The 13553-nt window shown below is 36.4% G+C and overlaps 1 long non-coding RNA gene across 2 annotated transcripts; it reads right to left on the bottom strand.

Annotated features, from left to right (window-relative positions):
* Nucleotides 1-6033: 6033 nt before the first annotated feature.
* On the bottom strand, nt 6034-8458 carry LOC132603725 (uncharacterized). Of its 2 annotated transcripts, none has more exons than XR_009568513.1 (3): nt 8241-8458; nt 7877-7947; nt 6034-6491 (listed from the first exon to the last, which is right to left on the bottom strand). It is a non-coding gene; the product is annotated as an uncharacterized LOC132603725 (long non-coding RNA). The 2 variants fall into 2 exon arrangements; XR_009568510.1 differs by having other exon boundaries at nt 6041-6491; nt 7877-7935; nt 8241-8456.
* Nucleotides 8459-13553: the final 5095 nt, after the last annotated feature.

Below are 13553 nucleotides of genomic sequence, written 5' to 3'. Positions count from 1 at the left end.
CTATTTTCCAGGGCTTGCCAAAGCCTCAGTAACAGAATTAGGCTCATCCAATTTTGTGGGAGATACTAAGAAAACGTAGTCTTCAATCTCATAAGATTGTTTAAGTATACCTTTTCTGGTACTCTTATGTTGCTGAAATTGAGATTCCTCTAAAGATTTTGGGATTCAAAACTCCCACTTGGATCAGGAACCGATTCTTGATCTATTTGACTATCAAACATGTTTGAAGACATTCTTTGATCATCTGAATTCAACATTTCGTAAAGGGGATCTCCTTCCTTTGTTTCGATCTTTTTTGGAAAGTCATTTTCTAGAAAAGTGACATCTCGTGATTCAATTTCAGTAATACTTCCATCTTCTAATTCACCGATGAACACATACCCTTTGGAGTGTTCTGAGTATCTTATAAAGATACATTTCTTCCCTTTTGGACTCAGTTTTACAAACTTACCAAAATGATCTTTTACATATGCAGCACAACCCTAAGGTCGTATCATTCAGGTTTGGTTTATGACCAGTCCATAGCTCACAAGGAGTGGAAGTAGCTGACTTAAAAGATACTTTATTCAATACGTAGGTCGCAGTCAACAATGCATCTCCCCAGAACAAGATAGGTAAATTTTTCTGCGCCATCATGGACCTTGTCATATCCAATAATGTTCTATTCCTCTTTTTTGCTACATCATTCTTTTGAGGCGTGTAAGGAATCGTTAACTGTCTCGTAATGCCTTTTTCATTACATAATTCTTCAAACTGTTTTGATAAATATTCACGGCCTCTATCGGTTCTTAAAGTCTTTATACTTTTATCTAATTAATTCTCAACTTCATTCATATATCTTCTAAAGCATTCAAGTGCTTCAGATTTGTGAGAAATCAAATAGACGTAACCAAAGCGCGTGAAATCATCAATAAATATAATGAAATATAAAGCACCCAACCTTGGCATCACATTCATTGGACCATAGATATCAGAGTGGATTAATTGCAATGAGGAATATTCTCTCTTAGCCTTCCCAAATGGTTTACGTGTAATCGTTCCAGCAAGACAATTTTCACAAGTTAGCATTTCGATTTTGGAGAAAGGACCTAAATGCACTTCCTTTGCCAATCTATTCATCCGGTCTTTCCCTATGTGACCTAATCTTGCATGCCATGTAATAACATCAACATCACTGTTACTAGAATAACATGTCATTACAACGGTCAACATAATAGTCATAAGTTGAAGGATTACAATCTAAAACGATAAAATCATCATGACTAAGTCCAAAATCATAAAAAAAAACATTATGTTGAGTAATTCTAACCCCATTGCGACTAAAATTTAAGCCGAAACCAAGATCTAGAAGAACAGACACAGATACTAAGTTACGTCGGATCTCTGGAGCATATAGAACGTCATGCAACATCAAAGATCGGCCACCACACAAGTCCATTTTACAAGTCCCTATGCCTTTAACTTCAACCTTTTAATTATTTCCTACATATATCCACCTTGATCCAGGTGAGACTCGGCGAAACTCCACAAACGCTTCTCGATCACGACTCACATAGTCGGTGGCCCCTGAGTTTACAATCTACACAGGATAAGATTCAGTTAGTAAAACAATGCTAGAAACATATGTAGCACTTAGAGATGTGTTTTGAAATGCTACCTTTTTCGGCTCGGGACACTCATGAGCAAAATTCCCTGGAACATAGCAGTTGTAGCATTTCATCTTTCTCTTGTCTTTCTTCTTAAAGCTTGTTTTCCCTTCTTGGGATTTGGCTTGTTCCTTTTCTTAGAGGGTCCTTCTCCGGTCTCCTTACCGTTACCGTCATTTTTCCAATTCTTCTTGTGCTTGAAGCCTGAAGACTTTGTACCACTTGATTCTGCCACATAGTTACTAGATACAGTTTTAGCAGCACCAAGCCGCTTGTCTTCAAGCTCGACATAACGGGAAACATTAGGAAAAATTTTGACGCTATCATTGTGGGTTAAGTTAACCTTCAAATGTTCCCAACTGTTGGGAAGAGATCGGATCACTGCCTGAACCTGCTGCTCATCGAAGAGAACATGACCAACACTTTTAAGTTGAGAAATCATATTAGACATCACCCTAAGGTGTTGTTTGACATTGTGATCATGACGCTTCTTGTAATTGTCAAATTTGATAGTCAGCTGTCTAAGGCGGGTCACAGTAGTACCCCCATATATCACTCATAAGTGTGCTTACATAGCATGAGCAGTAGAGTATTCCTCACATTCGTGAATGAAATCATCAACAATAGAACTCACAATTATCCCACGTGCAGTAGAATCTTTCTTTTTCCACGCATTGTAAGTTTCCAGATCTCTTCTGTGTTGGGCAGTGTTACCCTCTTCTGGGTGAAACAAAACATGGTTAATACCTTCTAGAGCATCTTGCTCTTCCAGTACATACCACATTTTACAACTCCAGATGTCGTAATTCTCACCGTTTAGTTTCTCACCCTTGTTTAAATCTGCAATAATGCTCTTAGATGTCATATCTGTTGATTGAGACAATTAAGCAAGTTTTTACTCATCAATATTTACCCTTAAAATAAAAGCATGTGATCTACACATTTAAGCAAATCAATTTTCATAAAGGTTTCACATTTATTTTAAAATCGAAAGGTCACAAAAGTTTCCAATCATCATCTACGAACTAAATGTTTAACCAAAATTAAAATAATTTCTTAATGTGTATTTAATTATATTCGTGACTAGAATCACACAGATTCTTTTAGTCTTATCCCCTTACAACATTCTGTTATACACACACACACACACACACACACACATATATATATATATATATATATATATATATATATATATATATATATATATATATGTGTGTGTGTGTGTGTGTGTGTGTGTGTGTGTGTGTGTGTATGTATATGTATATATATATATATATATATATGTATGTATGTATGTATGTATGTATATATATATATATATATATGTATGTATGTATGCATGTATAACAAAAGAGATAAACAAACATATGTTCATAAAAGAAATTTACAAGTCACATACTACTCGTCTATGGCTTTCTTCTCATTACGCGGGTGACTAGGATATAAAACACTTTCAGCCACGTGTTTAGCCAATTTATTTCTGGGAGAAAGTCTAGAAAACTGAGATTTAGGAACTATCAGACTCAATTTGGGTCTAGAACAAGTCTTTAGTAGCAAAGATTTCTTAATCTTAGTTGCTATTTTCTTTTCTTCCCACTTGGATTCAAGTTCAATAGTGTATACCCAAATAGGAGCCCGTTTGGATTGGCTTATAAGTTGCTTATAAGCTGTTTTCAGCTTTTTTGAGTGTTTGACTGGCCAGCTTAAAGTCATTTTGTGCTTAAAATAAGCTCAAAAAAATAATTGGGCCCATTTGACTTAGCTTATCTAAAGCAGCTTATAAGCTGAAAACAGATTATTAGTAAAAAAAAAATAAGTTAGACTACCCCAACTTATTTTTTTTAGCCTATAAGTTGTTTGCAGCTTATAGGCATAAGCCCATCCAAACAGGCTCTAGGTTCATTTGGACCAAACTTGTGATAAATATCAGCCAACTGACCCTTCCAATAATCCAATAAAGATTGGTCCAATATTCCCAAGGCATCCTAACTCGAAACATATTTAAAATGTTGAAACATTAGTTCTGACAGCTTCCTCCCAAAAAGACGAAGATGACTTGGTATAGATGCAAATGGGTCCATTTTAAAATTTTGAAATTCTACATATTTTCTTTCTGCTTCCCTTCTCACAATTCTTTCCTTACTAAAGTTATTTTGTAGCATCCTTGATGATTTCAGGCTCAGAGTCTGAATCACTACTGAATCTAGTCCTTCGACGACGCATTCTTATACGTCGTCCTTTTGCTCCACTTTTACCATCACTCCCACTTGGAGCAATTCGAGCATGTTCCCGTCCAGCCATGTCTGGAATGGGAACAAGGAAACAAAATGGTTGTTACCATTCAATGTGACAACATATGCCACAATTAATCGTAGAAGACAAAATTATGTTTAAGGGCCATTTTCTATTTTTTTTTTTAAGAAACTGCATCACATTCTGTTTTGGATTTAACAACAACAAAAAATTAATGATGCAGCATAATGCTTGTTCACGTAGAGAAGACAGATATCAATTCTTGTTGAAAAAAATAAAATAACAACATAGACCAATCTTACTGTTACTCTTAACTTTTGTAAAAAGAACAAATGGGTCAACACATATTCTCGTTAGAAATATTAATCTGGTACTTCAAAAAAAATACCATTACCCATGAGTTTCAAACCAACAATTAAAAAAAAAAATTATTCATGAATCAAGTGAAAAACAAATAAAAAAAGACAACAATTGTCCTTGCATTAAATGTGAAAGAGACATGACAATGGAATTCAAAGATCATTCAAGACTTTTAAATTGTGAGCCCTTGAATTATTATATATTTTGTATATATAAAAGGACATCTTGCCTCTTTTTTCTTCATTAGAAGACCCATTAAGTACAACAACTTTGTAGGGCTATTGCAGAAGCCGAAAAAAAAAAATGGTACTTCTTTTTTCTTTACCTATGATTTCGCAAAAAAAAAAAAAAAAGGAAAAATACATAGCAGAAGACAAGAACAAGATACTTTCAAACCATGTCTGAAATACGTAAACCATAAGGGGTCGTTTGGTGCATGGTATAAGCTGGGATATCCCAGCATTAATTTTTTACACCATATTTGGTAGAAGGTATAAATTTATTCTAGGATAAATTTATATCTTGTACCAAATAAGGTATAAAATGCATCCCATCCCAAGAGATGGGATATCCCTTCTTATCCCACTTATACTGGGATTATTTTATACCATCATTTAGAGGATATATAATAATCCCAATAGATGGGATAAATTCGTCTCGGGATAATTTTGACTACCTACCAAACACCCCTAAATATTCAGTTATGACATCTTATTTCCCTTTTTCTTAAAAGTTTAGTCCGATTCTGAAATTGAAGAACAGTAAAATTAAAAAAAAAAAAAAACAATTTCAATCATCTTCAAATTTGGGTTTTCTGATCTTCAAAGAGCGAAATCAACAAGGAAAATATAGGCTCTGATGCCATTGTTAGTAAAAAGAATACGGAGCAGGGACAACGAATAGTGTACTTTAAAGCAACGGAAGATTAATCGTTGAACTTACCGCCAAAATTTCCCCAAATCGAACTTTGATTCTCTTGGAAACAAAGTTATAATCCACAAACTAAATGTCTTCTTATGTGTTAATATGGAATAAGGAATGAAGAGAACTTGCTTCTCTATTTTTCAGTTACTGTACGTTGTTGAAGACTAGAATCCCTTTATTAAAGGGAAGTGAACAACAATTAACCAAAAAACTGCTCCCACTACACTTCAACGTGTAGTAACTTCTCCAGAGAATTTATTTCTTTTTCTTTTTAATCTGATCTCTTTTATAACGGGTCGAATCTGCCCACATGAATCAACCCATGACCCGTACCCCACTTCCAACAACTAAAGTCCACAAAAATTAACCCCAAACTTTACCCAAAGAAGACACATAAAGAACACAAAAACACAACACAATACCTACTACTGCATCTAACAATAACCACACCATACATTATGCCCCTTCTATTTCAAAAAATAACACCAACACAGCAAGGAGTCAAAAGATTAATCTTTTCCTTGTTCCATCCATCTTCTAAGTTTTGACTTTCTTCAACCAACCCCAAATCACGCTCTTTGCTTGGCCTTACATTTCATCATCACCATCGAAAATAATCGCATCCACCCTTTTTCTACAAAAGCAATAAGCACATTTGATCAATTATCATCCTAGAAAGGAAGATATAGATATCGAGGATTAGGATAGAAGGTGTTGGAAAATGTTAACAATATCAATCACAAATTGAACAAAAGATATAATCAACTTATCGAATTAAATCGTTGCGTCGTGGCAAGCCGCTGTTTGAAAGCAATTTTGGCCCGACACCGTTGCAAATCATTAAGACCGGTCACTCCCCAAGGTTCCATAGCACTCCCAAACACTTGCACTAGTGGCTGGAAGTTTGGAATTGGACAAAATATGTTACGGCCCATTTTACTAGGCTGTGCGGACACCTATTATTCCCACCGTGATAGGCGAACCCTTATTCCAATATAACCAATTTAAGTAAAGGCGGAAGAAATAAATATAGAATAAGTCTCAATTCATCCATACAAGATAAAGAGCGGAAATACTAAATACAACCCCATAGATCTGGTCTAATTCATACAAGAGCACTAACTAAATACTACAAGCCTGAAAGATGATAAAGTCTCATAATACAACTGTCTCGAAATAAGAGTAAGACAAGTAGGTAAAGGAAAGAACATCCGGGTAGCGGCCGTCATCATGCTCACCCTGGAATGACTCGACAACAGCCTCGTCAATCAGCCACGAGGGAAAGAGTGGAACCCGTCTAATGCTCTGCATCCATAAAAGAATGCAACAAGCGTAGATCAGTACAAAATCACAGTACTGGTAGGTATCATCGGCCGACTAAGTATAGCTAACATAATTCAGGCAATAAATCAAGATAGGCAGATAAATCAACAAGTATAAGTCAAATATAATCGAAACCAAGTACACGTCATCGCCCAAGTAGAGAACCTAATCCCAAATGTACCAAGTCTCAATATATCCAATCCGAATTCAACAGCAAAAGTAATAATACCAACTCATCTCAATATAATCTGTGATGCAATGCAATGCAATAATGTATGAATGCAATGCAATGCCATGCATATGCTGTGTACACATGTACTCCAAACGTAAATATCGACGTCTCGGTAGGACAACCCAAGGTGACTCGCGAAGTTTAAGTGCCACCCGTCCCGGATCTTTGCCCAACAGATGGTACGATATGCTTTTACACTTGCGTATAAAAGCGTAACCATAACTTGGCTCTTTGTATGAAAACAAAGTCGCCACCTAATTTTTATGGAATTAGGAAACCATTTTGAAAAAAAGATTTATTTATGGAAAAGAAAACTTTTAGTACCAAAGAAAGGGTAAGGGTTTTAATGCTTTCCCGAGGAAGGTATTAGGCATCTCAGGAAATCCGCAAAAGCGGTTACCGGCAGATTTTAAACATTTGGCTAGAAAAGAATATAACTTGTTTAAAAAAAGCAATTTAGGGAGGAAAAGTTATTAACTTAAAGAAATATTTTATTTAGAAAAGATTAGCTAAAATATAACTCGTTTAGAAAGTGATGTAGAAAAGAAAGGTCATTAACTTAAAGAAATATTATTTTTTAAGAAAGGTTCTAAAAGAAACGATAGAAAATTACTTAATACTCAAATGCTTATATTACTTCCACTTAGTGAAATAATGTAAACGTTAAATATTTCATGTAAACGCAAAACCTTATAATTATCCGAGTTTCGATCTTGCACAAATTCATTTTCAGGGAACCGTAGCATATTCAACTCAGAAAAATTTCTAAATTCTTAATTATTATCCATCCGAAATGAAGCAAATCAGAATAAACAAAAGAAAGTGACTGAATCTAAACTAAGACCCAAACTGAAATTAATATGCCCCTCCTTCAATCTCGAAAATAAAACCAACTAAACCAACATAGAGTGACAGAATATACAATAACAGAAAAAAGCAAATCACATTCTTCAATCAGGGGTAACTAAATCAGAAAATAATATATATTTCAGTCGGGATTTCAACCGTCTCAACGAATAACACATATTACAGTGGGGATTTCAACCGTATAAAATGATAAAATAAGAACGACGATGAGTAACATTTTCAGGCTAAAAACATTAAAAAGCAAAAGAGAAAAGGGAAGCGAGTTTACCTGATTTTGAGCAACGAAATGGGTCCAAGAGTGTTTGAATTGATTTCAACTTTGATTCCCTAGATTCGAAACTCAAACGAGAAATGAAAGGAACTTAGAAGAGAGATATTTTGGCTAAAACTTTCTTAAAAAAAAAAAGCTTCAGAGTTTACTACTTTTTTTTTAAAACTTCCAAGACTGAAAACTTAGACCAACCAAAAAAAAAAAAAAAAAACCTCCAGATGGAAGCACCAAGAGCCTCTATTTATACACGAAATTTTGAAGGTTGGGTTCGATTTTGAATTTTTTTTAAAAATGGACGGAGAGGGGGCGGGGTCTGTTGATGAGACAGAAAGAAAAAAAGGGGAAAAGATAGAGTACTTACTCGTTGAGGATTCGGCGTAGTGAAAGCTTTTCCATGGCTTCGAGTACCATGGTGACGTTGTGAATAGTGAGGAAAGGACGAGAGGGATATGGGCTTCGTCTGCCATGGTGTCCTTTGGCGTGGGGAAAGAGGAAAAAGAAGAGAGGAGAAGATGGGAGCAGGCGACGATGGGAGAGGTGAGTCTATTAGGGCTCTGGGGTTTCTATGTTTTGGGGATTGGATGGGATTAAAGGTGGGGGATTTAATTTGGGTCGTTGATCAAATATTGATCGATGGTCCAGATTAAAAGAAACATTTAAATGAAAATGAAAAGGAATATATATATAAAGAAAAAACAAAGGGGAAAAGAGAGGACCATTGGATTAAATAGCTAGACGACCCAGATCGAAAGAAAGGCTTGATTCGCGTCATGCCCACGTGGCACGCGCGGATTGGGTGAACAAAACTGAAGTTTTTTTTTTTTTTTTAAATACTAAGTGTTGAGCACTTTGCAAATGTGGCCAACGTCATTGAAGAGCTAGCCAAATTGATTTAAATTGTTACCAAAATCTTTTAATTGAAGCCATAAATTACAAAACTGAACAAAATTAAACATAAATCAGAAATTAACTGGTTTTGAAAAAATTCGAGGCAAATTATTTTCCAATTAATTAACTAAACTTCTCGAACTTAACAAAGTTGAATAACTACTTACAAACGCGGACTAGTTACCAAAATTGAATAGCGAATGACTCAAAATTGGCGATTCAAAATATGTACCAAGAAAAAATGAATATATTTTTTAAGATGAAATTTGGTTTTCCCATTTAATAACATACTTCAAAATTACGAAAACAATATAGAAATATGTATAATATATATTGTGAATATTTTGCCACATGAAATGTCAAATAACACTGATATTAGTTAAAAGAATATTTTTTCCTTCTGCGAACGGTTACTTTACTTTATTTTAAATATCAAGAAGTTTGACTAATTAATTAAACATGTGGAGGGCCAAAATTGGATGTCAACAACAGACAGACGGGACCCTCGATCTTTGCCCACGGGGGTTCTCACCGACACCACCCTGGGGGACCCGCGGAGTCCATGCACTCACTCAATCCACGATTCCGGAATGAACATCAGATATCAAACTCTCACGTCGCTCAAGTAAAAAGAGTTTTCATCAAGTATTAATTCACTCAATCCACGATTCCGTGACGAACATCAGATATCGAACTCTCATGTCACTCAAGTAAAAACTGAGCCTAGCTCATCACAGTGTTTTATCAAGTACCATCAAGGTATCAATAGTGTATCATGAATGGATGAGTATGCGTGCAATGCATGTATCAACATCAATAATCTGATCAATATCACAAGTACCAACATAGGTACACAAACAATATAATCAATGCCATAAGTACCAATATGGGCACGCCAATAACACATCAAAGCCACAAGTACCAACATGGGTACGCCAATAATATATGCGTCACAAGTACCAACATGGGTACACCAACAATATCAGTGAAGACTACACAAGTCATATAGCACTCTATCCTCTTATCGACTGTAAGTCGTAAGATACTACAATATCACAATCAAGATGGACAACAGATTCCAATATTTACTAACAATACTTGGCATCAAGCTAACACAATAGAACAATCAAGTCACAACACAACAGGGTGGCTAGCCCCAATCATGCAATAAGGCCCAACCTAAGACAATATCCATCCCAACTTCATACCCGAAGGTTTGCATGCTATCTCCGACAATATCATCTAAATATATGTTTCGCTACAGGAAGTCTCACCAAGGGTAAGCCTAGGGGTGGCAAGTTGAGCCCATATTTAAAAAATTAGCCCATTTAACCCACATTTTAGTGAGTTGGGTCACTCATATTTCAGGTGGGTAAATATGGGCTAAAGGGCTCTTTTTAACCCATAAAAATATGGGCAAATATAGGTATCCATATAAGAATACACTACACCCAATAACAACTCAATTTGAAAATGAGAGATTTCTTTCTTACCTCCCACCCAACCCCTTACCCCACCACCCACCCCATCATGCCCCACCCATCCCCCCAAAAATATTTTCTATTAATTTATTTTACTTCTTTAAAAAAATATTAAAAAGTGAGGAATTTTTCTTAACTCCCCCCCCCCCCCCCCCCCCCCGCCCCCACCACTTTTTTTTTTTTTTTAAATTTCATATACTTTAAAAATGAGAATTTTTTTTCTTCCTCCCACTCCGACCCCTAACCCCACCATCGCCCTCCCCCCTCCCCCCAAACAACCACATTTTCTATTTCATACATTTCATCTTTTATAAAAAGTGAAAAAAAAATTCTTACTGCCCACCCCACCCCCTCCCTCCCCCTCAGATTCCCCCACCCTGCTAAATTTCAATTTCATATATTTTACTTTTATAAAAAATGGAAAAAAAATTCTTACCCCCACCCCACGCCACGAACACCCCCCCCCCCCCCAAAAAAAAATCAATTTCATATATTTTACTTTTATAAAAAATGAAAAAAAAAGTTAACCCTCACCCCACCCCTGAAATTTCTATTTCATAATATCAATTATGAATTAATTTTACTTGAAAAAAGAAACAAAATTGTAGACATTACACTTGAAATAATATTACACTTGTCTAATATGGGCTAACCTACAACCAACCCACCCATTTATCACCCAACCCATATTTAACCGCATGAAATATGGGTGGTTTGAAACCCAACTCGTTTTTATTCAAACCATTTTCAACCAAACCCACCCATTTGCCACCCCTACCTTAAACTAGCCATGGAACTTAGAGAAGAAAGGTAAAGGAACAATTAAAGGTAGGGACTTACCCTCGAAGATGCTTCACTAATGAATGGAATAAAATTCACCTCTTTCTCTCTTGAGAATTGTGATTAGGGTTTTGTGGGTAATGACTTCGAAATTTCAATACAAAAGTAGGTTTCTGCCTCCCCCCCCCCCTCCGGTCTTCGTTGCAGCGGTTCCTAGCTTCATCGCGATGGCTTCGTTGCAGCAGTAATGAGTTTCAATGCAGCGGGTTCGTTGCAGCGCTCCCTAGCTTTGCTGCAGCAGACCTGTTGGTACAACCCGCACTAAAATGACTATAACTCTCTCATCCGAAGGCAAAATGAGACGATTCTTTTTGCTAGGTTCGTAATTACGGTACGGATCTAATGGTTCATTCAAAACACACAAAAAAATAGTCGTTTGATCAATATGGTGCCCCTTATAGCCAAAGAACTACGGCGAAAACATCGAATACGAGCGCGTCAAAATACAAATCCATCTAAAACTCTGCGGAACCTCACCAAAACTTGTGGACCAGTGTAAAATCATCATACAAACTTGTTGGAACTTCCAAAATATTAACACGAGGTCATCTTAACCCGATGTTGACCGTGGACAGCTCTATCTCTTTAACTTAACTAGTTCTTCCACCAATGACTTAAATCACACTTCAACCTTTCGGGAATCAAATCAATGACTTCACTAAGTTATAAGTCATAATAACGGGACTCAGGGAAGGGTCAACAAGGGTAAATGGGCCAAAAATATTATAACAACCAAACGGGTCGTTACATCAGATACCAATTAAATAATCGTTTGTCCTCGAACGAAAAAGGGGAGTACGAAGCTGACGATAACCGATGAATCTTCTTTTAACCCACACGGAAGTCTCCATATGCAAGAATTTCGGTGATAGCGCCGTTCGTTCGACTTATCAACCAAAACTTACTTTATCTTAGCTCAAAACCCAAATTCCTATATTTTCCAGACTCAAAATTTCTTACGCAACTGATTCCCGAATATAAGGACTACCTTTGCTTGAATCCTCTAATTTATATAACCACACCTCTGTACACGATTGATGGGTCCCACAATATTTCCCAAATAGCACAATCCCTAGTATAGCCATAAAACATAACCCACTCTGATCACTCTAAGGACCTCTCGCACCCATAGTACCTCTTCGAATCATTACTAAGCCCGACATAAATCATTATAACTATCTGAATAACTGACTTTGGTAAAATATCATCAAGTGTACTCGCAAACCCAGATAAAACTCGGTAAACCTATCATACCTCAAATCTAAACTGTAGCCTATTGAATCCGTAAAGGTGATTTGCTAGGAAACCGATAAGTCTCTATGGAAAACATACATAGTTCATCAAGCTTAATTCGAACAATACTGATCTTGAGTGAATGCACAATCCTTGAATACAACCAATAGTACTCGAACTGACTCCAAACTTTCTGAAACCAATCACAGTCCTATCACCCATCTGGGGCGACTAGCTCTAGTCTTTTAACATTCTGAAAATGCTCACACAAGCTATCTGATTAGTAATACCCACAACATAACCTACTATCACGAGAACAGTCTCATCTCAAAAATACAACTCTAACATTCTCCTTATAGGCATTTCCAAAATTTCTCTCCTTTAGACCACACTAACCCATCTACTGCAGAATGTTACGAACTTATCCGACTGTAAATCACACAAGCCACTTCCATCAGCCTTAACACGTTGGTTACCTAAAATTTGCTTCTCACTAGTCGCCAATCACGAAAGCTCACGAGAACTATGTCATATCACTCAGTCCATTTTTGTAGACTCCTTTCCTTAAGCGTTCTCATGATCACACTTCGTCTGAAATAGGTAAGACAACACTTCCCCAACTTACACTAACCTAGGTAATCCCGAAGATGTACCTTATTTTTTTTTTATCGATTCTTGATCAACTATACCTTTTTCCCGAATCTTCAATCCCCCCAATTCCAGTCAAAGCACAACCATCATCACCGTTTAATCATTTCTCGAATCCACTCAGTAGAATACCACACTTTCATAAGTCTTGCAACTAGCAGAGTCATTCCTGGAGATAGCAGCATGTCCTTAACTCAATTAACTCTGAAACTGAATAATTTCTAAATGCAGCGTATCACATAGTAGTCCTACTAATGTCCTCACCTACTCTACCAAGGGGCCTTCGCTCAAATTCTCTTAACTCAAATTCTGAAATTTTCTCCACAACTCGAATTTATTCAAACCTTATTATTGATTTACCAATTCGAACGTCCCAGTGGTTGACCTAGAGCACCTCTAACCATTTGCGCAATTATCTTTTTCATCCAATCACCCAACCGAGTAACAACACCAGTAATAGCAGGAATTAGTCAAAACTAACACAACATGTACAAGGCTATCAAAATCTCCCAAGTATACTTAGAGAATGATGAAGGGAAATGACAAGGTTCTAAGGGTTTAACTTAGGAAGTACGAAGAAAACT

Source organism: Lycium barbarum, chromosome 1 (genome assembly GCF_019175385.1).
Source record: "Lycium barbarum isolate Lr01 chromosome 1, ASM1917538v2, whole genome shotgun sequence".
NCBI classification, from domain to species: Eukaryota; Viridiplantae; Streptophyta; class Magnoliopsida; order Solanales; family Solanaceae; genus Lycium; species Lycium barbarum.
The sequence above is the reverse complement of the archived record's forward strand: the minus strand, read 5'-3'. Positions and strand labels throughout refer to the sequence as shown.